This window comes from Staurois parvus, unplaced genomic scaffold (assembly GCF_062004578.1).
Source record: "Staurois parvus isolate SC_StPar_1 unplaced genomic scaffold, SC_StPar_1.0 ptg000874l, whole genome shotgun sequence".
Classification (NCBI taxonomy): domain Eukaryota; kingdom Metazoa; phylum Chordata; class Amphibia; order Anura; family Ranidae; genus Staurois; species Staurois parvus.
In genome coordinates this window covers 628,933-653,434 of record NW_028318670.1, presented here as the reverse complement: position 1 = coordinate 653,434, position 24,502 = coordinate 628,933, and the positions used below count along the sequence as shown (strand labels likewise).

At 49.0% G+C, this 24,502-nt stretch overlaps 1 long non-coding RNA gene across 1 annotated transcript; it reads right to left on the bottom strand.

Annotated features, from left to right (window-relative positions):
* Positions 1–306: 306 nt before the first annotated feature.
* Positions 307–24,228, bottom strand: LOC149443131 (uncharacterized). The gene is made up of 2 exons (XR_016306700.1): positions 23,830–24,228; positions 307–1,076 (listed from the first exon to the last, which is right to left on the bottom strand). It is a non-coding gene; the product is annotated as an uncharacterized LOC149443131 (long non-coding RNA).
* Between the last annotated feature and the right edge of the window lie 274 nt (positions 24,229–24,502).

The following is a 24,502-nucleotide window of genomic DNA, read 5'->3' as shown; positions in this document are numbered from 1 at the left end:
GGTGGACCCTCCGTACTGCTCTCTCCTTTCCAATAAAGTCTCCTCTTACCCGGTGATGTGAGGGGCGGCTGATTGTCCATCATGACGTCCTTGTAGAGGTCCTTGTGTCCTTCTAAATACTCCCACTCCTCCATGGAGAAATAGACAGTGACACCCTGACACCTTATAGGAACCTGACAAACACAATGATACAGTCACTGTTGGTTCTATTGACCTTTAGACCCCTGGTCTAAGTTCTCTGTCACTCGTTCTGTCTCCTCAGGCCTGGAGAAGCATTGGTTACAAGTAATCACACATGAGACCGTCTTATAAGTAACCAAAAACTTCTAATTTATTCCACAACGAAAGCTCTCTTATATAGTACAATATAGCATGCAAGTGGGAATACAAGCATTTACGTCAATCCTGAATAATGATGAGAAGCAAAATTTAAGGAATGTCTATAATATTACATAAAAACTTATCTGCTACATACAATAGAATCTCGCTAGATACTTTTCAAGGCTGTGAACATGATCTTTCTCAGGCATTTGTAATTAGTTATAAGTAACAAACAATTATTTTCTCATGGAACAGAAATATTTGACATTTAATTGTATCATAACAGAAACAGGTGCTTGTTAATACAAAGAAATAATTGAATACTTTCACCGTCTCTACCAAGGCTAAGCTAAGATAAAAGATAGAAGAATTTTGTGAGTATAGTTCTGTAATACATAACTGACATAGCATATTTTCATTAACTCATTCTGGTTATAATACAAAACAATTAATCAACATGGAATATAAAATGGAGTGGGAAAAACAAAATGACAGACCTAAAAGACATACATTTCCCTTCAGTCACCATCCAGACACATCCCTTGTCTGTTACTGGAGAATGTCCCAGAATTCCCGGCACCGCTCACCTCTCCTGTCAGCAGATGGACCATCATGGTGGTCAGTTCCAGGATCTTCTGCTCTTTGTTCCTCTCAGGTATCGGAGAATGAGGGGGAGGCACCATGGTGGGGCTCTGGGTCCTGCTCCATCCTCCTGAGATTGGCTTCCCACTAGACTTCTTCACTACAACATAATCCTACAGATCAGGAGAAAGAGAAACCGATATCAATCATCTGACATCATCTACATGTCTACAAGAAGAACATGGTCTATTGGCCAGACTAGACCAGAGTGATGTCATGTGACCTCCCAGAATCCTCCTCACCTCTCCGGTCAGGTCTGTGTGATGTCATGTGTCCTCCCAGAATCCTCCTCACCTCTCCGGTCAGGTCTATGTGATGTCATGTGACCTCTCAGAATCCTCCTCACCTCTCTGGTCAGGTCTGTGTTTTATTAATAGAGATGAGAGTGATGTCATGTGACCTCCCAGAATCCTCCTCACCTCTCTGGTCAGGTCTGTGTTTTATTAATAGAGATGAGAGTGATGTCATGTGACCTCCCAGAATTCTCCTCACCTCTCCGGTCAGCAGGTAGATGATCTCCAGGGTGAGGTTTAGTATCCTCTCAGTCATGTGACTCCGGTCCTCCTCCATCCTCATAGGTGTGGTGATGTGATCTATGCGGGTTTTCTCTGTAGATGGATAGCAGATGTACTTAGTGTACACTCACACAATCATGGCAACTAACCAGGGCGTGGCCCTAGTCTTGGAGTAAAGAGGGAATACTTTGAACAATACTGACTGGCCATGATGCCCTTTCACAGCCCGCACTACCTCTGGCCACCACTAGAGGGAGACTCCACTCCAATCCAGCTGGCTGACCACACACAGGCAGATATGAATCTTACATACAATCTGGTGCACTCTAAGGGTTGGGGAGCAGTCTAGCAATTGGCATACCGTTCTAGGATTCCTCCAGATATCCTGCAGCTGAGTGTCGTTAGAAGGAAGTGGACGTGGTGCTGCTCAGACAGTGTGTGGGGTGTGCTGTGTGAGGTCCTGCTAGGCCTCAAATGAAACCAGGGACTACATTTCTGGCACTACCCAGGAGAGGATGGCGGAGCCCGGCCATGATCCGGGAAGAGGAGGGACCCCTGGGGCTCCTAGTACCGGACCTGACATGCCAGCTATTGAGGACCTGGGAAAAGGCCCTAAAGAAGGGGAATCATATGCGGCTTATCGGGGCTGTGTGGCGGCCCATGTGGCAAGGATCGGGAAGGAGGAAGACAAGCTGGTCAGAATGAGAAATGAAGTTCAAGTCATCGTACGATCGTGTGTGGAGCACAAAGCGGCAGGCTATGAAGCCTGAGCTTGTGCGTATGGAGCAGGCAGTGCGCCAGCAATGTGATCTAGTGGAGACACTGAAAGCAACCAGCGGGTTCATGCAGGAGAAATACATGAACGAGGAGCGTTTCAGGCAGGCCCGTGACAGATCGTTAGCGGCTGCCAGGGGCCAGATCGGAGAGGCGGTGTCATCCGGGGACCTGTCAGACCCCCCAGGTGAGGTTGGAGAAGGTAGCACAGTTACTTCTCAGCGTGCTGGAGAAAGTTTGAAAGTGGAAGGTGAGTCGGAACCCATCCCCCCTCAGCAACAGCAGCTAGATTGGGGATCCCAGGTGGAGCAGGAGGAGGAGGTTGGTGCCATGGAATTCGTGACTGCATTAGAGTCCCCCCTGCACGGACGACAGTTCGCATTTTCATCTGATGACACTGGTGATGAGGCAGACAAGTGCCCTAGGCCACTTAAGCCAAAAAAGACCGAGAAATTGTTTTTTGTAAAGTGGGAAAAACTTCCCAGCAAGCTGGAAAACAGTTGCAAATCCCAGGAGGGGAAGGCAGTGCAGCCACAGTTGAAAGCCTCTCCGGCTGCGGGGACTGTAAGTGATGTGTCGGACACTTGTTTGGTTATTTGTGACAAATCGGTTCTTTGTGTGAGGCCAATTTGGTTGCTGCAGTGTCTGCTTCAGCCAGCATAGCCCCATCCCCAGCCTCAGGCCCCGTCTCAGCCCCAGCTCCAGGCCCAGTCTCAGCCCCAGCTCCAGGCCCAGTCTCAGCCCCAGCTGCAGCCCTGTCTCAGCCCCAGCTGCAGGCCCCGTCTCAGCCCCAGCTGCAGGCCCCGTCTCAGCCCCAGCTGCAGGCCCCGTCTCAGCCCCAGCTGCAGGCCCCGTCTCAGCCCCAGCTGCAGGCCCCGTCTCAGCCCCAGCTGCAGGCCCCGTCTCAGCCCCAGCTGCTGGCCCCGTCTCAGCCCCAGCTGCAGGCCCCGTCGCAGCCCGTCTCAGCCCCAGCTGCAGGCCCCGTCTCAGCCCCAGCTGCAGGCCCAGTCTCAGCCCCAGCTGCAGGCCCAGTCTCAGCCCCAGCTGCAGGCCCAGTCTCAGCTCCAGCTGCAGGCCCAGTCTCAGCCCTAGCTGCAGGCCCAGTCTCAGCCCCAGCTGCAGTCCCAGTCTCAGCCCCAGCTACAGGCCAAGTCTCAGCCCAGCTACAGGCCCAGTCTCAGCCACGGTTGCCAAGGGAGCCCTGAGCTATTCAGCGACTTTAAAAAATAGACAGGGGGTAACAAGACCACCGGAGAGTCAGGCAGGGGGATCACCACCAACCATCAAAAGAAGAAACGTTGTCCAGCTAAAATGGGAAGGAGGAAGCCCCCCCCCCCAAATAGAAGGGAGGTTGTTGACAGAATTCTGGATATGGGCTTCAAAGCAGTAGACATATTTGCTTTTATAGCCCCGGTGGGGACCAGGGAATATGACGTATCATTTGTGAAGCCAGAGTGCCTAGACTTGTTCTGGCAAAAATATGAGAATGTTTGGAAGGGGACCCCCAGGTGGGAGGGCCTGACCCCAAAAGTGGTTTCTAGGCACCCCTTGTCAAATTCGTTACAATCCTGGTCAGGAATGAGTCGATCCCCTCGACAGAAATTATAGTATGGCTAAATCGGTTTGGGGAAGTGTTAGCCCCCCTTAGGAAAATCTTGGATGATCGTGGGATCTGGACTGGGGGATGGTCGGCGACTGTAAAGCTGCAGGTGGAGAATAACATGGTAAAGCATCTCCCATCTTCGACCTGCCTTGGGAAGGATAGACTAATAGTCTTTTACGCCAGGCAGCCGAAAGTCTGCCACCGGTGTGGCAACAGGGGGCACTTCGCCTCAAGTTTTGAGGTTTTGAAATGCTCGTTATGCTAGGGTATTGGTCATGTAGCTCGTGATTGTAACCCAATTCGGTGCAACCTCTGTCAGGTATTAGGGCATTCCTACAACCAATGCCCTGAGGCACTACATAATCTATCTGGCATTCCTGAGGAGTTGGCCAGGATGGATGCGGAGGAGGCGGGTGCGGGCCCAACTCCTGATGGGGCAACTGCTCCAGATGCCCTGGTGCCAGGTGCACCGTGTGTAACCCCTAGTGTGCCTGTAACCCCCCCCGTTGTGGTGTCTTCCCCTGTCTCTGTGTACCCCCAGGTGTTGTTTGCCCCTCCTTGTGTGTCCCCCCCTGTTAGTTCCAAGATGGGTGAGGCGGCTAAGGGGGCAGGGGTGTGTAATCTATTTGTGGTCCCACCACCAGTTTTGCTCCCGCAGCGTCGCAGAGGTCGGACAGGGGGCTCGGTGGCATCTAAGGGTCAGGTGAAGGCTGGACAGGAGAGCTTAGTCCCTGGGAAGGATGGAACATCTAAGGAGAATAAGGAGGGTGTGTGGTCTTTAGTGGGGAAGGGAGGTAGAAATAGCGCAGTGCTGTCCCCTTCTTCTTCAGTTTCCTCACTGGAGGTTGAGGTTATATCTAGAGATGAGCGAATCGAAGCATCCGAAGTGGAATTCGAGTCGAATATCGGAAAAATTTCGATTCGTGCCGAATCCGAAAAACAGCCTAATTCGGACGCGCGAATCGAAATTTTTCCGAAAATGGCGGCTGACATGTGCGGCGACGGAGCGGGGATGTCGGGGAAGGCGCGCAGACAAGGCGCGCTGCCCCATAATGCATTCCTCAACGACATGTGATCGCATCAGCCAATCAGCAGCCAGCCAGCCAGCACTGTGTAATGGTCGAGGTATATATAGCGGCCATTTTGGAAATCTTCATTTGCCTGCAGTCATTGAACAGAGGCAGACCGCTCTGTACTAGGGACAGGGACAGAGTTAGGGCCACAGAAACGAGAATTGGGGACAGAGAGAAGTTACTTAGGGACAGAGAACCATTACTCAGGGACACAGACTTGTTAATGAGGGCCACAGAATCGTTATTTAGGGACAAAGAAACGCTAGTTAGGGCCACAGAATTCATACTCAGGGACAGACAGAATTGTTACTCAGTGCCAGAGAATTGTTACTTAGGGCCACAGAAACGTTATTAGGGCCACAGAATTTTTACTCAGGGACAGACAGAATTGTTACTGAGTGCCAGAGAATTGTTACTCAGGGACAGACAGAATTGTTACTGAGTGCCAGAGAATTCTTAGGGCCACAGAATTCATTCTCAGGGACAGACAGAATTGTTACTCAGGGACAGACAGAATTGTTACTGAGTGCCAGAGAATTGTTACTCAGGGACAGACAGAATTGTTACTGAGTGCCAGAGAATTGTTACTCAGGGACAGACAGAATTGTTACTGAGTGCCAGAGAATTGTTACTCAGGGACAGACAGAATTGTTACTGAGTGCCAGAGAATTGTTACTCAGGGACAGACAGAATTGTTACTGAGTGCCAGAGAATTGTTACTCGCACAGACACAAAATTGTTACTTGCACAGACACAGAATTGTTACTCGCACAGACACAGAATTGTTACTCAGGGCCACAGAATTCATACTCAGGGATAGACAGAATTGTTACTGAGTGCCAGAGAATTGTTACTCAGGGACAGACAGAATTGTTACTGAGTGCCAGAGAATTGTTACTCAGGGACAGACAGAATTGTTACTGAGTGCCAGAGAATTGTTACTCGCACAGACACAAAATTGTTACTTGCACAGACACAGAATTGTTACTCGCACAGACACAGAATTGTTACTCAGGGCCACAGAATTCATACTCAGGGACAGACAGAATTGTTACTGAGTGCCAGAGAATTGTTACTCAGGGACAGACAGAATTGTTACTGAGTGCCAGAGAATTGTTACTCAGGGACAGACAGAATTGTTACTGAGTGCCAGAGAATTGTTACTCGCACAGACACAAAATTGTTACTTGCACAGACACAGAATTGTTACTCGCACAGACACAGAATTGTTACTCAGGGCCACAGAATTCATACTCAGGGACAGACAGAATTGTTACTGAGTGCCAGAGAATTGTTACTCAGGGACAGACAGAATTGTTACTGAGTGCCAGAGAATTGTTACTCAGGGACAGACAGAATTGTTACTGAGTGCCAGAGAATTGTTACTCAGGGACAGACAGAATTGTTACTGAGTGCCAGAGAATTGTTACTCAGGGACAGACAGAATTGTTACTGAGTGCCAGAGAATTGTTACTCGCACAGACACAAAATTGTTACTTGCACAGACACAGAATTGTTACTCGCACAGACACAGAATTGTTACTCAGGGCCACAGAATTCATACTCAGGGATAGACAGAATTGTTACTGAGTGCCAGAGAATTGTTACTCAGGGACAGACAGAATTGTTACTGAGTGCCAGAGAATTGTTACTCAGGGACAGACAGAATTGTTACTGAGTGCCAGAGAATTGTTACTCGCACAGACACAAAATTGTTACTTGCACAGACACAGAATTGTTACTCGCACAGACACAGAATTGTTACTCAGGGCCACAGAATTCATACTCAGGGACAGACAGAATTGTTACTGAGTGCCAGAGAATTGTTACTCAGGGACAGACAGAATTGTTACTGAGTGCCAGAGAATTGTTACTCAGGGACAGACAGAATTGTTACTGAGTGCCAGAGATTTGTTACTCGCACAGACACAAAATTGTTACTTGCACAGACACAGAATTGTTACTCGCACAGACACAGAATTGTTACTCAGGGCCACAGAATTCATACTCAGGGATAGACAGAATTGTTACTGAGTGCCAGAGAATTGTTACTCAGGGACAGACAGAATTGTTACTGAGTGCCAGAGAATTGTTACTCAGGGACAGACAGAATTGTTACTGAGTGCCAGAGAATTGTTACTCGCACAGACACAAAATTGTTACTTGCACAGACACAGAATTGTTACTCGCACAGACACAGAATTGTTACTCAGGGCCACAGAATTCATACTCAGGGACAGACAGAATTGTTACTGAGTGCCAGAGAATTGTTACTCAGGGACAGACAGAATTGTTACTGAGTGCCAGAGAATTGTTACTCAGGGACAGACAGAATTGTTACTGAGTGCCAGAGATTTGTTACTCGCACAGACACAAAATTGTTACTTGCACAGACACAGAATTGTTACTCGCACAGACACAGAATTGTTACTCAGGGCCACAGAATTCATACTCAGGGACAGACAGAATTGTTACTGAGTGCCAGAGAATTGTTACTCAGGGACAGACAGAATTGTTACTGAGTGCCAGAGAATTGTTACTCAGGGACAGACAGAATTGTTACTGAGTGCCAGAGAATTGTTACTCAGGGACAGACAGAATTGTTACTGAGTGCCAGAGAATTGTTACTCAGGGACAGACAGAATTGTTACTGAGTGCCAGAGAATTGTTACTCGCACAGACACAAAATTGTTACTTGCACAGACACAGAATTGTTACTCGCACAGACACAGAATTGTTACTCAGGGCCACAGAATTCATACTCAGGGACAGACAGAATTGTTACTGAGTGCCAGAGAATTGTTACTCAGGGACAGACAGAATTGTTACTGAGTGCCAGAGAATTGTTACTCAGGGACAGACAGAATTGTTACTGAGTGCCAGAGAATTGTTACTCAGGGACAGACAGAATTGTTACTGAGTGCCAGAGAATTGTTACTCAGGGACAGACAGAATTGTTACTGAGTGCCAGAGAATTGTTACTCGCACAGACACAAAATTGTTACTTGCACAGACACAGAATTGTTACTCGCACAGACACAGAATTGTTACTCAGGGCCACAGAATTCATACTCAGGGATAGACAGAATTGTTACTGAGTGCCAGAGAATTGTTACTCAGGGACAGACAGAATTGTTACTGAGTGCCAGAGAATTGTTACTCAGGGACAGACAGAATTGTTACTGAGTGCCAGAGAATTGTTACTCGCACAGACACAAAATTGTTACTTGCACAGACACAGAATTGTTACTCGCACAGACACAGAATTGTTACTCAGGGCCACAGAATTCATACTCAGGGATAGACAGAATTGTTACTGAGTGCCAGAGAATTGTTACTCAGGGACAGACAGAATTGTTACTGAGTGCCAGAGAATTGTTACTCAGGGACAGACAGAATTGTTACTGAGTGCCAGAGAATTGTTACTCGCACAGACACAAAATTGTTACTTGCACAGACACAGAATTGTTACTCGCACAGACACAGAATTGTTACTCAGGGCCACAGAATTCATACTCAGGGACAGACAGAATTGTTACTGAGTGCCAGAGAATTGTTACTCAGGGACAGACAGAATTGTTACTGAGTGCCAGAGAATTGTTACTCGCACAGACACAAAATTGTTACTTGCACAGACACAGAATTGTTACTCGCACAGACACAGAATTGTTACTCAGGGCCACAGAATTCATACTCAGGGATAGACAGAATTGTTACTGAGTGCCAGAGAATTGTTACTCAGGGACAGACAGAATTGTTACTGAGTGCCAGAGAATTGTTACTCAGGGACAGACAGAATTGTTACTGAGTGCCAGAGAATTGTTACTCGCACAGACACAAAATTGTTACTTGCACAGACACAGAATTGTTACTCGCACAGACACAGAATTGTTACTCAGGGCCACAGAATTCATACTCAGGGACAGACAGAATTGTTACTGAGTGCCAGAGAATTGTTACTCAGGGACAGACAGAATTGTTACTGAGTGCCAGAGAATTGTTACTCAGGGACAGACAGAATTGTTACTGAGTGCCAGAGATTTGTTACTCGCACAGACACAAAATTGTTACTTGCACAGACACAGAATTGTTACTCGCACAGACACAGAATTGTTACTCAGGGCCACAGAATTCATACTCAGGGACAGACAGAATTGTTACTGAGTGCCAGAGAATTGTTACTCAGGGACAGACAGAATTGTTACTGAGTGCCAGAGAATTGTTACTCGCACAGACACAAAATTGTTACTTGCACAGACACAGAATTGTTACTCGCACAGACACAGAATTGTTACTCAGGGCCACAGAATTCATACTCAGGGACAGACAGAATTGTTACTGAGTGCCAGAGAATTGTTACTCAGGGACAGACAGAATTGTTACTGAGTGCCAGAGAATTGTTACTCAGGGACAGACAGAATTGTTACTGAGTGCCAGAGATTTGTTACTCGCACAGACACAAAATTGTTACTTGCACAGACACAGAATTGTTACTCGCACAGACACAGAATTGTTACTCAGGGCCACAGAATTCATACTCAGGGACAGACAGAATTGTTACTGAGTGCCAGAGAATTGTTACTCAGGGACACCTAATCGTTGAATTAAATAGTATGTCAGACAACATGCAGAGGAGTGGCAGAGGAGGCAATGTTTTAGGAGCGAGCAGACGTGGCAGCAGAGGAAGGGGTCGAGGCAGCAGTATTCGCAGCCAGAGGCCAGTGCTCCCGGTGTCATCCAGCGGTCGTGTCTCCACCGACAACCCTGCCGTCATTGATTGGTTGGCTCGGTCGTCTTCCTCTTCCCAGGTCACCTCTGACACCTACAGCCAACGGTCGGTGGGTACGTCAGACACAACCGTTAGTTGGCATGGCCCGGGACCAAGCCCACTGAAATCACGTGTCCTCTACCTGCCCCTGTCCTTTGCTGTTCCCTCACCAAGCGAAGTATCGCATGCTGTGGGCTCAGCCCCACTGTACAGTGAGGAAGAGCTAACAGAGGGCGGTCAGGAACGGGGGGAGACATCGGCCTTTTCAGCAGCCAAGCGAACAAGTACTGGCGAGGAGAGTGGCTCGGTAGCCGGTCTAGAGACAGGTCTGTCTCCTGACCCAGACGCAGCCGAGGGGGCTAGTAGTGAGGCGGAGACCCTACTTGATGATGAGGAGGTTGATCGCACTTGGCAGCCTCGTCGTCATCAGGCAATTTCTTCCGCATCATCAGGAGAAGAGGGTGGCAGCTTGGCAGCGAGCAAAACAGTCGGTGGGTTGCCCAGGAGACAGCAGCAGGGTCGCATCAGTGTCAGTGGAGCCAAACGTCCACGGAGTAGAGCACCAGCTCCACTGCAGCCTACCACCACGGCCAGTAGTGGTGCCGTTGCGCACGGAGGAAGTAGCAGTCAGCCAGTGAAGAGTAGCGGGGGCAAAGTTTCCTACTCGGTGGTGTGGCAATTTTTCCTCAAGCCGCCCGAGGAAGTAAACGTAGCCGTATGTCGACTATGTGGCCAGAAATGCAAGCGTGGCCAGGGGGCCCATGTTGGGACTACAGCGTTGCGTCAGCATATGCAGCGTCACCATTCGGTGGCCTGGGAAAACCGTGATAAACATACGGCGGTTCTGCCTGCCCCAGCCCCCGCTCCATCACCCGCTCCGTTACTTGCTCCGTCACCCGACGTCGTCAATCGCCCTCTATCAGCCAGTCAAGGCTCCAACACCTCTGCTGAGGGGAGTTGTCGCTCATTGGCATCTTCCGCTCGTTCAGATGCTCCTTCTCCTGCTACTCCTCTTCTCGGATTCCGTCAACAGTCTTTCTTGGAATCCGTATCCAAGAGACAACAGTTTGCGAGCACGCACCCGACGGTGCAAAAGCTGAACGTCCTCCTGTCCAAGTTGCTGGTGCTGCAGTCCCTCCCTTTCCAACTGGTGGACTCAGCACCTTTCCGAGAAATGATGGCTTGTGCCGCGCCGCGGTGGAGAGTGCCAAGCCGTCATTTCTTTGCCCAAAAGGCAGTGCCAGCCCTGCATTCACATGTAGAAGAGATGGTGGGCCAGTCTTTGAGCATGTCGGTCTCTGCCAAAGTGCACGGCAGCGCCGACGTGTGGAGCTGTAACTACGGTCAGGGACAGTACATGTCATTTACGGCCCACTGGGTGAACGTGGTGCCGGCACAGCCGCACCAGCAACTTGGACAGGTCACGACGCTTTTGCCTCCACGTTTGCACGTCCTTGGTCCAGCAAGCATGTCCGCCTCTACCACCTCTTTTTCCGCCGTGTCCTCAGCCGCCACCCCCGTGCCAAGTCCCATTACCCGACCGGCATATCACATGTGCAGGGCGCAACGGTGTCACGCTGTGCTGCACCTGGTATGCCTTGGCGAACGTAGTCACACAGGGGAGGAACTGCTGAGTGTAATGAACAGAGAAATCGACAGATGGCTGTCTCCGCGCAAACTAAAAATCGGAACCATGTTGACTGACAACGGAAAGAACATGGTGTCTGCTCTGCGTCAAGGAAGGTTGTGCCATGCGCCATGCATGGCTCACGTGTTCAATCTGGTTGTCAAGCGGTTCCTAAAATCCACCATCCCACTGCAAGACATCCTTAAAATGTCACGTAAACTGTGCATGCATTTCAGCCATTCCTACACCGCAAAGAACACCCTCATTGAGCTGCAGCGGCAGAACGGAATTCCACAGCATCGCCTGATCTGCGACGTTGCAACAAGGTGGAATTCAACCCTACACATGTTAGACCGCCTTTACGAGCAGCGAAAGGCCATCACCGATTTCCTGATGTTACAAGCGGATAAAGGTACTCCCCTGTGTAACTTAGATGTCAGCCATTGGCAGCTCATGCGTGACACCTGCCGCTTGCTCAGGCCCTTTGAGGAGGCCACGCTATTCGTGAGTCGGCAGGACTATGGGATGAACGACGTCATTCCTCTGTTGCACGTCCTGGAACAAATGCTGTTAACAATGGCTGGTCAGGGTGCGGTAGACGTGGCGCACAGATCTCAACGCCACATGACCCCTGTGGGGGCAGGACAGGAAGAAGAGGAGGAGGTAGAGGAGGACATTTGTGCTCAGGAATTATTGAGTGAAATGGGTGGTTTTTCCACTCAGCGGACAGGAGTGGAGGAGCAGGAGCATCTGGTAGAGGAGGAGGAGGAGACAGAGGACCCAGACGCACCGTGGCAGTATGCTGTGGAGATGGAGGCAGGGAGTCCCTCGCATTCCTTGGCACAAATGGCCCATAGCATGCTCGGTTGCTTGCGTAGCGACAGCCGAATAATAACCATCAGACAGAGGGATGACTTTTGGCTGTCCACCTTGTTGGACCCTCGCTACCGGTCCAAAATGGTGGCCTTTTTCACACCTGCTGAGAGGGAGGCCAAAATTACAGTTGTGACCAAAATTATTCAACCCCCAATGCTGTAAAGGGGTTTAGGGACTATAGTGTACATTTGGAATTGTATTCAGAATCAAATCCTACAAGGACGTTGTAACTACCCAAATGCAACTAAAATGACATCAATTGTTTATGTAATACAGTAGTAAATGGTTCTTATGTGGTTTCTTCATTGCCACAATTATTCAACCCCTTAAAGACTACCACTCTGAAGAACAGAGGTTCATACAGGTGCTTTCCATCAGGTATTGAAAACACCTGTGGATGTCACCGAGCAGCAATCAAGCATAATAAGCACCAATTAGGCAGCTTTAAAATGACTGTGATACTCAGCTCCTTCTAGACATTTACTGGTGTGGTTACAAACATGGTGAAGGCAAGAGAATGGTCCAGGAAGACAAGAGAAGAGGTGATTTCTCTTCACAGGAAGGGCAATGGCTATAAGAAGATTGCAAAGATGTTAAACATACCAAGAGACACCTTAGGAAGCATCATTCGCAAATTCAAGGCAAAGGGCACTGTTGAAACGCTACCTGGTCGTGGCAGAAAGAAGATGCTGACTTCGACTGCTGTGCGCTACCTGAAGCGTAGAGTGGAGAGAAGTCCCCGTGTGACTGCTGAGGAACTGAGAAAAGATTTGTCAGATGTGGGTACAGAAGTTTCAGCCCAGACAATAAGACGCACACTGCGTAATGAAGGCCTCCGTGCCAGAACTCCCAGGCGTACCCCCTTGCTGTCTCCAAAGAATAAGAAGAGTCGACTGCAGTATGCCAAAAGCCATGTGGACAAACCACAAAAGTTGTGGGATAGTGTTCTGTGGACTGATGAAACAAAATTAGAACTGTTTGGGCCCATGGATCAACGCTATGTTTGGAGGAGGAAGAACAAGGCCTATGATGAAAAGAACACCTTGCCTACTGTGAAGCATGGTGGAGGGTCAATCATGCTTTGGGGCTGTTTTGCTTCTGCAGGTACAGGGAAGCTTCAGCGTGTGCAAGGTACCATGAATTCTCTTCAGTACCAGGAGATATTGGATGGAAACGTGATGCAGTCCGTCACACACCTGAGGCTTGGGAGACGTTGGACCTTTCAACAGGACAATGATCCCAAGCATACCTCCAAGTCCACTAGAGCATGGTTGCAGAGGAAAGGCTGGAACATTTTGGAGTGGCCATCGCAGTCACCAGACTTAAATCCGATTGAGAACCTCTGGTGGGACTTAAAGAAAGCAGTTGCAGTGCGCAAGCCTAAGAATGTGACTGAACTGGAGGCCTTTGCCCATGAAGAATGGGCGAAGATACCCGTAGATCGCTGCAAGACACTTGTGTCAAGCTATGCTTCACGTTTAAAAGCTGTTATAACTGTAAAAGGATGCTGTACTAAGTACTAAGATTGAATGTCACTTGGGGGTTGAATAAAACTGATAATGCTGTGAGCACAGAAAAGACATTTGTGGTTATTTCATTATAACTGTTATGTTATATTTGTCTGACCTACAAGTGCCTCTTTAATGTAAATGTAAGCAAGATGACTGAATGATCAAAAGCAATGTCAAACTGGCCAAAACACTCAATTTCAGTGGGGGTTGAATAATTTTGGTCACAACTGTACGTACTATAAAAACCACCTATGTAGTCAGTTGGTCTCTGCCTTTGTGCGCCAACGTCCATCCTCAGACACTGTGGGCCCTGTGCGCTCGCGTTCCGCTGGCATGGCAGCAGGGGAGGGGTGGGGTGGTAGGAGCAGTGGCAGCTCCACCAGCAGCGGCTGCCTCAGTCTGCAGTCGATGATGAGTAGCTTTCTTTACCAGCGCAGTGAGGAAACTACTAACCAGCCGCAGCAGCAGCAGCAGCATCAGGTGGACCTGGAGCAGGAGCTCAAACAACAGGCTTGGGCCTACTTGGACAGCACCCTGCCAACCGAGGTAGACAATCCCCTTGACTACTGGGCAACGAAACTTGACCTTTGGCCCCAACTAGCTGAATTTGCCCTTGAAAGGCTGTCATGCCCGGCCAGTAGCGTGGCATCGGAGCGCGTGTTTAGTGCGGCAGGAGGTATTGTAACTCCGCGGAGGACACGACTGTCCACCCAAAGTGTGGAGAGACTCACGTTTGTGAAAATGAATCAGGCGTGGATTAGTCTGGATTTCAAACCACCAGTTCCTGACACAACTGACTAAATCCGCCATGAATCATGCCTCAAACATGTGCCACTTTCAGGTCTCCTCACACTGCTGGTGTGTTTAATTTTTTGACATAGGGTGCTGGCAGATTACGGGCCTCCTATAGCTGCTGCCAGGCCCCTAATCTGCCATAGGCCCCTATATACCGCCTCCTCATGCTGCTGCCAAGTCCAGAGTCTGTCATGGGTCCCTGTATGGCCTCCCATTGCTGCTGTCTCCATCGCCACACTCTGCTGCCATGTGCCACTTTCAGGTCTCTTCACACTGCTGGTGTGTTAAATTTTTTGACATAGGGTGCAGGCAGATTACGGGCCTCACATAGCTGCTGCCAGGCCCCTAATCTGCCATGGGCCCCTATATACCGCCTCCTCATGCTGCTGCCAAGTCTAGAGTCTGTCATGGGTCCCTGTACGGCCTCCCATTGCTGCTGTCTCCATCGCCACACTCTGCTGCCATGTGCCACTTTCAGGTCTCCTCACACTGCTGGTGTGTAGAATTTTTTGACATAGGGTGCTGGCAGATTATGGGCCTCCTATAGCTGCTGCCAGGCCCCTAATCTGCCATAGGCCCCTATATACCGCTTCCTCATGCTGCTGCCAGGTCCAGAGTCTCTCATGGGTCCCTGTACGGCCTCCCATTGCTGCTGTCTCCATCGCCACACTCTGCCATGTGCCACTTTCAGGTCTCCTCACACACTGCTGGTGTGTTACATTTTTTGACATAGGGTGCAGGCAGATTACGGGCCTCACATAGCTGCTGCCAGGCCCCTAATCTGCCATGGGCCCCTATATACCGCCTCCTCATGCTGCTGCCAAGTCCAGAGTCTGTCATGGGTCCCTGTATGGCCTCCCATTGCTGCTGTCTCCATCGCCACACTCTGCTGCCATGTGCCACTTTCAGGTCTCTTCACACTGCTGGTGTGTTAAATTTTTTGACATAGGGTGCAGGCAGATTACGGGCCTCACATAGCTGCTGCCAGGCCCCTAATCTGCCATGGGCCCCTATATACCGCCTCCTCATGCTGCTGCCAAGTCCAGAGTCTCTCATGGGTCCCTGTACGGCCTCCCATTGCTGCTGTCTCCATCGCCACACTCTGCTGCCATGTGCCACTTTCAGGTCTCTTCACACTGCTGGTGTGTTAAATTTTTTGACATAGGGTGCAGGCAGATTACGGGCCTCACATAGCTGCTGCCAGGCCCCTAATCTGCCATGGGCCCCTATATACCGCCTCCTCATGCTGCTGCCAAGTCTAGAGTCTCTCATGGGTCCCTGTACGGCCTCCCATTGCTGCTGTCTCCATCGCCACACTCTGCTGCCATGTGCCACTTTCAGGTCTCTTCACACTGCTGGTGTGTTAAATTTTTTGACATAGGGTGCAGGCAGATTACGGGCCTCACATAGCTGCTGCCAGGCCCCTAATCTGCCATGGGCCCCTATATACCGCCTCCTCATGCTGCTGCCAAGTCCAGAGTCTGTCATGGGTCCCTGTATGGCCTCCCATTGCTGCTGTCTCCATCGCCACACTCTGCTGCCATGTGCCACTTTCAGGTCTCTTCACACTGCTGGTGTGTTAAATTTTTTGACATAGGGTGCAGGCAGATTACGGGCCTCACATAGCTGCTGCCAGGCCCCTAATCTGCCATGGGCCCCTATATACCGCCTCCTCATGCTGCTGCCAAGTCCAGAGTCTGTCATGGGTCCCTGTATGGCCTCCCATTGCTGCTGTCTCCATCGCCACACTCTGCTGCCATGTGCCACTTTCAGGTCTCTTCACACTGCTGGTGTGTTAAATTTTTTGACATAGGGTGCAGGCAGATTACGGGCCTCACATAGCTGCTGCCAGGCCCCTAATCTGCCATGGGCCCCTATATACCGCCTCCTCATGCTGCTGCCAAGTCCAGAGTCTGTCATGGGTCCCTGTATGGCCTCCCATTGCTGCTGTCTCCATCGCCACACTCTGCTGCCATGTGCCACTTTCAGGTCTCTTCACACTGCTGGTGTGTTAAATTTTTTGACATAGGGTGCAGGCAGATTACGGGCCTCACATAGCTGCTGCCAGGCCCCTAATCTGCCATGGGCCCCTATATACCGCCTCCTCATGCTGCTGCCAAGTCTAGAGTCTGTCATGGGTCCCTGTACGGCCTCCCATTGCTGCTGTCTCCATCGCCACACTCTGCTGCCATGTGCCACTTTCAGGTCTCCTCACACTGCTGGTGTGTAGAATTTTTTGACATAGGGTGCTGGCAGATTATGGGCCTCCTATAGCTGCTGCCAGGCCCCTAATCTGCCATAGGCCCCTATATACCGCTTCCTCATGCTGCTGCCAGGTCCAGAGTCTCTCATGGGTCCCTGTACGGCCTCCCATTGCTGCTGTCTCCATCGCCACACTCTGCCATGTGCCACTTTCAGGTCTCCTCACACACTGCTGGTGTGTTACATTTTTTGACATAGGGTGCAGGCAGATTACGGGCCTCACATAGCTGCTGCCAGGCCCCTAATCTGCCATGGGCCCCTATATACCGCCTCCTCATGCTGCTGCCAAGTCCAGAGTCTGTCATGGGTCCCTGTATGGCCTCCCATTGCTGCTGTCTCCATCGCCACACTCTGCTGCCATGTGCCACTTTCAGGTCTCTTCACACTGCTGGTGTGTTAAATTTTTTGACATAGGGTGCAGGCAGATTACGGGCCTCACATAGCTGCTGCCAGGCCCCTAATCTGCCATGGGCCCCTATATACCGCCTCCTCATGCTGCTGCCAAGTCCAGAGTCTCTCATGGGTCCCTGTACGGCCTCCCATTGCTGCTGTCTCCATCGCCACACTCTGCTGCCATGTGCCACTTTCAGGTCTCTTCACACTGCTGGTGTGTTAAATTTTTTGACATAGGGTGCAGGCAGATTACGGGCCTCACATAGCTGCTGCCAGACATGTAATCTGCCATGGGCCCCCGTACCGACTCCTCATGCTGTGACGTTGCAACAAGGTGGAATTCAACCCTACATATGTTAGACCGCCTTTACGAACAGCTAAAGGCCATCACAGATTTCCTGATGTTAAAAGCGGATAAAGGTACTCCCTGTGTAACTTAGATGTCAGCCATTGGCAGCTCATGTGTGACACCTGCGCTTGCTCAGGCCCTTTGAGGAGGCCACGCTATTCGTGAGTCGGCAGGACTATGGGATGAATGAGGTCAAATCGGCCATGGGCCCCCGTACCGCCTGTTCACGCTGATGCTGGTCCCACAGTGTGACCTGGGTCCCTGTACGGCCTTCCATTGCTTCCACTCTGCCATGTGCCACTTTGAAATCTCCTCACACTCCTGCGGTTGTCCATTTTGTCATAGGTTGCTGGCAGATTACAGGCCTTCCATAGGTGCCACCAAGCCCCATATCGGCCATGGGCCCCCGTACCGCCTGGTCACGCTGCTGCTGGGCCCATAGTGTGACCTGGGTCCCTGTACCGCCTCCCATTGCTCCCACTCTGCCATGTGCCACTTTCAGGTCTCCTCACGCTCCTGCTGGTTTCCATTTTGTCATAGGTTGCTGTATGGCCTCCCATTGCTGCTGCCTCCACCGCCACACTGTGGCTCCAAACACTGGTTTTGGCCCCGTGACTGGCCAAAGGAGTGAAGTGTGCAGTGATTCTAAGATCGACGGCACTCATCTGCATGTCATACTGACAGACAGTATTATTTCTCTTCCCCAGCAGACTCCAAGGGCATTTAAATTAAAGGTACAGTGTTCTGCACTAATATTAAGTCTCTCTGAAGCCTAGAAACACCCTTTTTTAAGTTAAATTCACAGCGAATTTATTCGACTCGAATCGAATATTGTCCACGAATTCGCCGAATCAGTCGAATCGAATTTTTCATTTCTTCGCTCATCTCTAGTTATATCTCTTGAAAATAAGTTTGGGGTTCTTTCAGGGGAAGAGGGAGACACTGGAGAGTCTCTTTCCCCCATGGAGGAGGAAGAGGCTGGAGGGTCCCTTAAAAGGACTAGACCCCCAGCTAAAGCTGAGAAAACTAAAGTTAAGAAACACTCATCTCAACTACCTTAATGGCAGTTCCCGCTCCGATAAAGGTGGCAACCATTAATGTTGCCAGCATAAAGTCTGTAAGTGCAAGAAGTACGGCCTTATTTTTGCTTAGCAGTATTGGAGCTGACATTTTATTTTTGCAAGAGACCAGGCTTACCAGCCTAGCTGACGTCCATCTAGCAAAAAGGGAGTGGAGGTGTGGTCCTTCCTTTTGGTCTCTTGCGGCTGAGCCTTACAGCGGAGTTGCGGTACTTTTTTCCGGCATGGTAACGTGTCGCGGGTCATTGAGGTAGAGATTGGAAGGTGTATGGTCTTGGACGTCCTTGTGAAGAGGCAAGAGCTAAGGCTCATTAACATCTACGGTCCCCAGTCTACGTGGGATAGGAAATGCCTCTTTACAAGGATTAAGCCTTTCCTTTTTACGTCCCGGCAAGTTGTCTTTGGAGGACACTTTAATACTGTCACTAGGCTTAAGGACAGGAAGGGCTCCAATGACAGGCTGGAGTATGACAGCGTTTTTTAAATGCGATAGTTAGGGAATCAGGTCTGGACGATGCCTTAATTAAGCGCAGCCCGAACAGCACGGGATTCACTTTTAGGCGAGGTAGAAGTGAGAGTAGAATAGATAGGTTTTTTTTAAAGGGGGACTCTGCTTTCTCGGCACCTGAGTGTCAGGCGGTGGAGTTTTCCGACCACCTTTTGTTAACTGTGATTTTGAATGCTTCAGATACGCCGCTGAAGGGAAGGATGTCTGGAGGATGAATTCGGCTCTGCTGGAGGACGAACAGGTGAGACGATCCTTTGAGGAGTTTCTTCGGGCTCAGGAGACCATCCTGGATTTCTGCGGCAGTAAGTCGGAATGGTGGGAGCTTACCAAAGTGCGGATTGGCAGGTTTTCAAGGCCCTAGGTAAGAGGAAACAACTTGATAAATACATTGCCTATCAGCAGTTACGGAGAAAGCTTGACCGCCTTGTCTCAGAGGGTGGAGATTCTGGGGCAATCTCGGAGGTTAAGCTTCTCTTGAAGAATTATCAGTATGAACGGCATGCCTCTTTGGTTCTGGAGAGGGACTACGGGAAGTACCATTCACCCGACCCTTACCAGAATTGTAAACGGAGCATATCAATTAAGACGATCAGTGGTCTGAGGGATAGTACAGGATCCCTGACGAAATCCATCCAGGTCAGGGATCTTGGAGGTCTTAAGGGCTTTTTTTGAGGATCTTTTGAAAGAGAAGCGCCTTGACCGCGCAGGGATGTCAAGCTTCCTGGATATTGGATTTTAGACACATACGATACTTCTTTTAGTGTCTTGAGGCGATTATGAATGAAAGAGCCATTGAAATAAAAAATGAAGTGTGATTTTATTCTATCACACAATGGTGTAAAATAACAATGTAAAGCGTATTATGAACAGTTCCATGTAGATAAAACTACTGTAGAAATAACAAGCAAAAGTTTAAAGATAAAGTCACCATTATCTGTCATAGAAGTCCGGCCATGTGCTGTCCTGTCCTTCATGTTCTCCTTGTCCTACTCATGTCTCCTTGGGAAGAAGCCGGAAATAGACGAAAGTGATGATCTTGTAGCATGCACCTGTTGCAGCTTCTCAGACGTGTATGTATGTGTATGCAAGTGTCAGTGTTAGCGTGTGAGAGTCCCTCTTGTCCGTTGTCTCATGGTCTTTTATGAGGCAAATTTACGTCATAGTTAGTGATCTTAATACCTTCTATGGAAATTATTACTGCTTAGCAAAGCCATTTCATAAAAGGAAGATGATGTAATACATATGATGTTTGATGGACAGGAACATATGTATGCTGATGTAAATAATATTATAAGCTAATGATGTAACCCTCAGCTATATATTTAAAGAATAATATAGCTTAAGAACATATCAATGTATAATCACTAAACTATATATGTATCAATGTTAGAAACGTATACTAAATACATACAGATACTATTAAAATACATATTGTAATGAGTCCTCCTAATAACCTTGACATATACTACCAGCCTAAATATAGTATACTCAGCCTTCAGCTGGTTTAGCTAGTTCAGCTTACTCCTGTCTTATTTTACTGTCTCAGCTTAACTTATTCATATTTTTCAGTCTCAGTTATAATTGAAGAATTGTAATACCATTTGTCAAAAGACCATTCACACATATTATTATTAATTATGACTAATCATAAAAACCAAATATTTTGCAAGCTTGCCATTAATATAAGTGCCGAATCATAATTGTGATTTATTAACACTGGACTCTACACCAAGTTTGGAGAATAACACCCCGTCCACAAGTTTGACAAGTAAGATCACAGCTGAAGAGGTTGCCAAAGCGATAGACAGTCTGGCCATTAAAAAGACACCAGGGCCAGATGGGTTAACAGAGGAGTTTTTTAAGACTTTCAAATCTAGCTTGGCACCTCACCTAGTGGAGGTGTTTAACTGCTGTCTGGATGAGGGTTTGCTCCCTCCCTCCATGAGGAAGTCAGCTGTGATCTTGCTGTCAAAAGGTAAGGACCCTAGGATGATTGAGAATTGGCACCCCATTAGCCTGCTCAATGTCGATAGAAAGATTCTGGCCAAGATCCTTTTCTGGCGCTTGTCATCAGTGGTAGACGGTCTACTTTTACAGCAGCAGCACTGCTCGGTTCAGGGCAGGAGCACCTTTTCAGCAGTGTTAGCTGTCCGGGAGGCTCTGGAGCGGTGCAGTGCTGATGGCTGTCGGAAGTACTTGCTGGCGTTGGATCAAGCTAAGGCTTTTGATCGGGTCGACCACAAGTACCTCTGGCATCTCCTTGACAGGTATGGCCTCGAGGGGAGGTTCCTTGGATGTCTTCATGCTTTGTACAGAGGGGCTGAGAGCTTCATGTTGATCAATGGTTGGATTGGGCGGCCCTTTGGGGTCGGCTCAAGGGTGCGCCAGGGGTGTCCGCTGAGCCCTCTGCTCTATGCCTTTGCCATTGACCCCTTCATTAGAAGGCTAGATGGCGGGGTGTTGGGCAGGGTGCCAGTGGGCACTACTGGTGAGCCACCTTTGAGGGTCGTGGTTTATGCCAATGACGTATCTGTATTCATCTCTGGGACCGGTGAGGCGCAGGAGGTTGTCTTGGTGATGGAGCAGTATGTGGAGGCATCAGGCTCCAAGATTAATCATGACAAGTGTGAAGTTTTCTGGATGGGCAGGGAAGGTGAAGGCTTCGAGCTTCCGGATGCCTTCCCTGAGCCCCGACAGAAGGTAAAAGTGCTAGGCATCGAATTTGGCCCTGACGACTACAGCAAAACAAATTGGGAGTCTAGGTTGTCAGATGCCAATGTTAAAGTGAGATGCTGGAAGGGGTGGCGGCTGTCCCTAAGGGAAAGGGTTGACCTAATCAAGACTTACTTGGTCCCTGTTTTCTTATACGTCAGTTTCATTTGTCTCTTGCCAGAGTATCTCTACACAAGGGTTTACAGCTGCTTCTTCCAGCTATTATGGGGGAACAGACTGAACCTTGTGAAGCGGGATGTGACTTATCGAACCAGGCGGGAGGGTGGCCTAGGTATGGTCAACCCAGTTGTTTTCTTCTCTCTGATGTTTATTAAACATAATCTTGGTAGCATGTTAAAAGAGAGACCGCCTGCATGGGTAGGCCTTTTCCAAGTCTGGTTTAAGCCTTTTCTGAACTGCTGGGAGAGAGGCGGGCCAGTGAGAAGCTTGAGAGTCAGGCATGGTAAGCTCCCGGCTTATGTCGCTCCGTGCTTGAAGATACTGAGGCGGTGGTGTGTGACTGCGGAAGAGGTCAGATCGCTCCCTGGGAGACTCCTGGGGGAGAGGGTCGTGGCCTCTGCGTTTCATGCACCATTGGCCTTGAAGGATTGCCCAGGCCATATTTTGCGGGAGGGGCTACGTTTGTTAAATATGGAAAGGATTCCCTTGAAGTTTAGGGACCAGGCCTGGCTTGCGTTCCATGGCAGGCTCAATGTAAGGGGAAACCTGAAGTACCGTTCTCTGGATAACTGTGGTTGTCCGAGGATGGAGTGTGGGGGCGAGGTGGAATCTATGGACCACTTCTTGCTTCAGTGTCCCTTCAACATAGAGGTGTATAAATGGTGGGGAGGGCTCTAGACATCCCCTTCCTGCACTGCATGTTATGCAGAGTGGGTATATGGGGCATTGGAAAGTCATACTGGTTTTGATTTGAACACTCTTTTTCTAGTTTGTCTAGTGACCCGTTACTACACATGGAATGCACAGTGTCAGGTTTCCATTCGGCAGAAGGTCCTTCCTGTTCAGGTGGTGGTGTGTGACATCCTTGGTGAGGTTGGGAAAATTCGGGGTCTGGAGAAAGACAGATTGCGGCAAAAGGCCTGGATAGAGGCGTGGAGGAACATCAGGCCTGTAGCTGCAATCTGTTGATCTCTTGGTAAGGTTGCTTTCCTGTTTTTCCTCTTCATTCATTCCCCTAGATTTTGGTAAGAAGTCTTTTTTAAGAAAGGCTATGTGCACCTGAAGGTCCAGGTTCCTTAGCTTTGGTTGAGTAGATAAGTCGTGTTTTTTTAAAGCCATAAAGGCTGTTGTTATTCAGTGGAAGTTGCTTCCCCTGCAACGGGAGGATAAATGTAATGCCTGATAAGTGGGCCATAAAGGTCTTGGTGTTGTTTTTTACTTTTTTTTTCTGCTTCGTACCTGCCCAGATAATAAAGCCATAAATGCTAAAGTTTCCTTTTTTCTAATAGTATATATCTGATTTAGGGAGATGTATCCTGTTCTTGTTTATTTTTCCAGATAATTGAATACTGTATGTATGTATTTATTTATTTTTTATACAATGTAAACTGGTTGCAAGATTTTATTTCAATAAAATATTTCCAGCTATCCTACAAGCGCAAAAACTCCGGTGTTGATCACTCTTCCAATGATGATGGAGGAAGAGGACGGACGTGACTAGGGAAGAAGAAGACGGACATGACAAATGACGGTGAAAGAAGAGGACGGATGTGACGGTGGAGGAAGAGGACGGACGTGACGGTGGAGGAAGAGGACGGGCGTGACGGCGGAGGAAGAGGACGGGCGTGACGGCGGAGGAAGAGGACGGGCGTGACAGCGGAGGAAGAGGACGGGAGTGAAGGCGGAGGAAGAGGACGGACGTGAAGGTGGAGGAAGTGGACGGATGTGACGGTGGAGGAAGTGGACGGATGTGACGGTGGAGGAAGAGGACGGATGTGACGGTGGAGGAAGAGGACATGACGGGGGGTTACTAGGTGTGAATAGAAAATAAATCTTATTACCTCCTCTGCTGCCACTTCCAGCAATGTCTCCTCTATTTCGTGTCTCATGAAACTTCCTGTCTTTGACCATCACTTCCTGTCTGTAGTCAACATCACTTCCTGTCTGTGGCTGACATCACTTCCTGTCTTCCATAGAAACTTCTTAGTTAGCGCTTTGTGAAGCTCAGAAGAAATGAGCCCCGAGAAGCGTCTTGTAGTGAGAACACAGCATTTGGCATTTTGTGCTGTTCCCCTCATATTTGTTATTTAACTGTGCATTGTATTACCAATTCTTATTTCACCATGTTTGTTTCTATGTCTTGATCTGTTGCTGCCATCTGCTGGCCAGAATTTGCATGCTGCATGCCTTTGTTATAGCTAGTAAGTGTTTTCTCTTCTGGGTGTGGTTTTAGGCAAGCCTTGTTCCTGGTCACTTCCTGCAGCCATTTTTTATGTGCTGTATAGCTGTGTGACAGGACATTCAATACCCTGGGCTTGTGAAGGCATCAGTTTTTGACCAGCAGTTAGCCTCAGGAAAGATATCACAGGACAGCATCAATACCTCTACTACCTTACAGTATTGTATCACTGTTTGTTGCTGTATTTTGGACCAAATAAACCCACGCTGATTTCATTCCCGTGTATACGTTTGGATCCATCTAATCTGAACATCTGCCGGTCCGGTCTGCTCCAC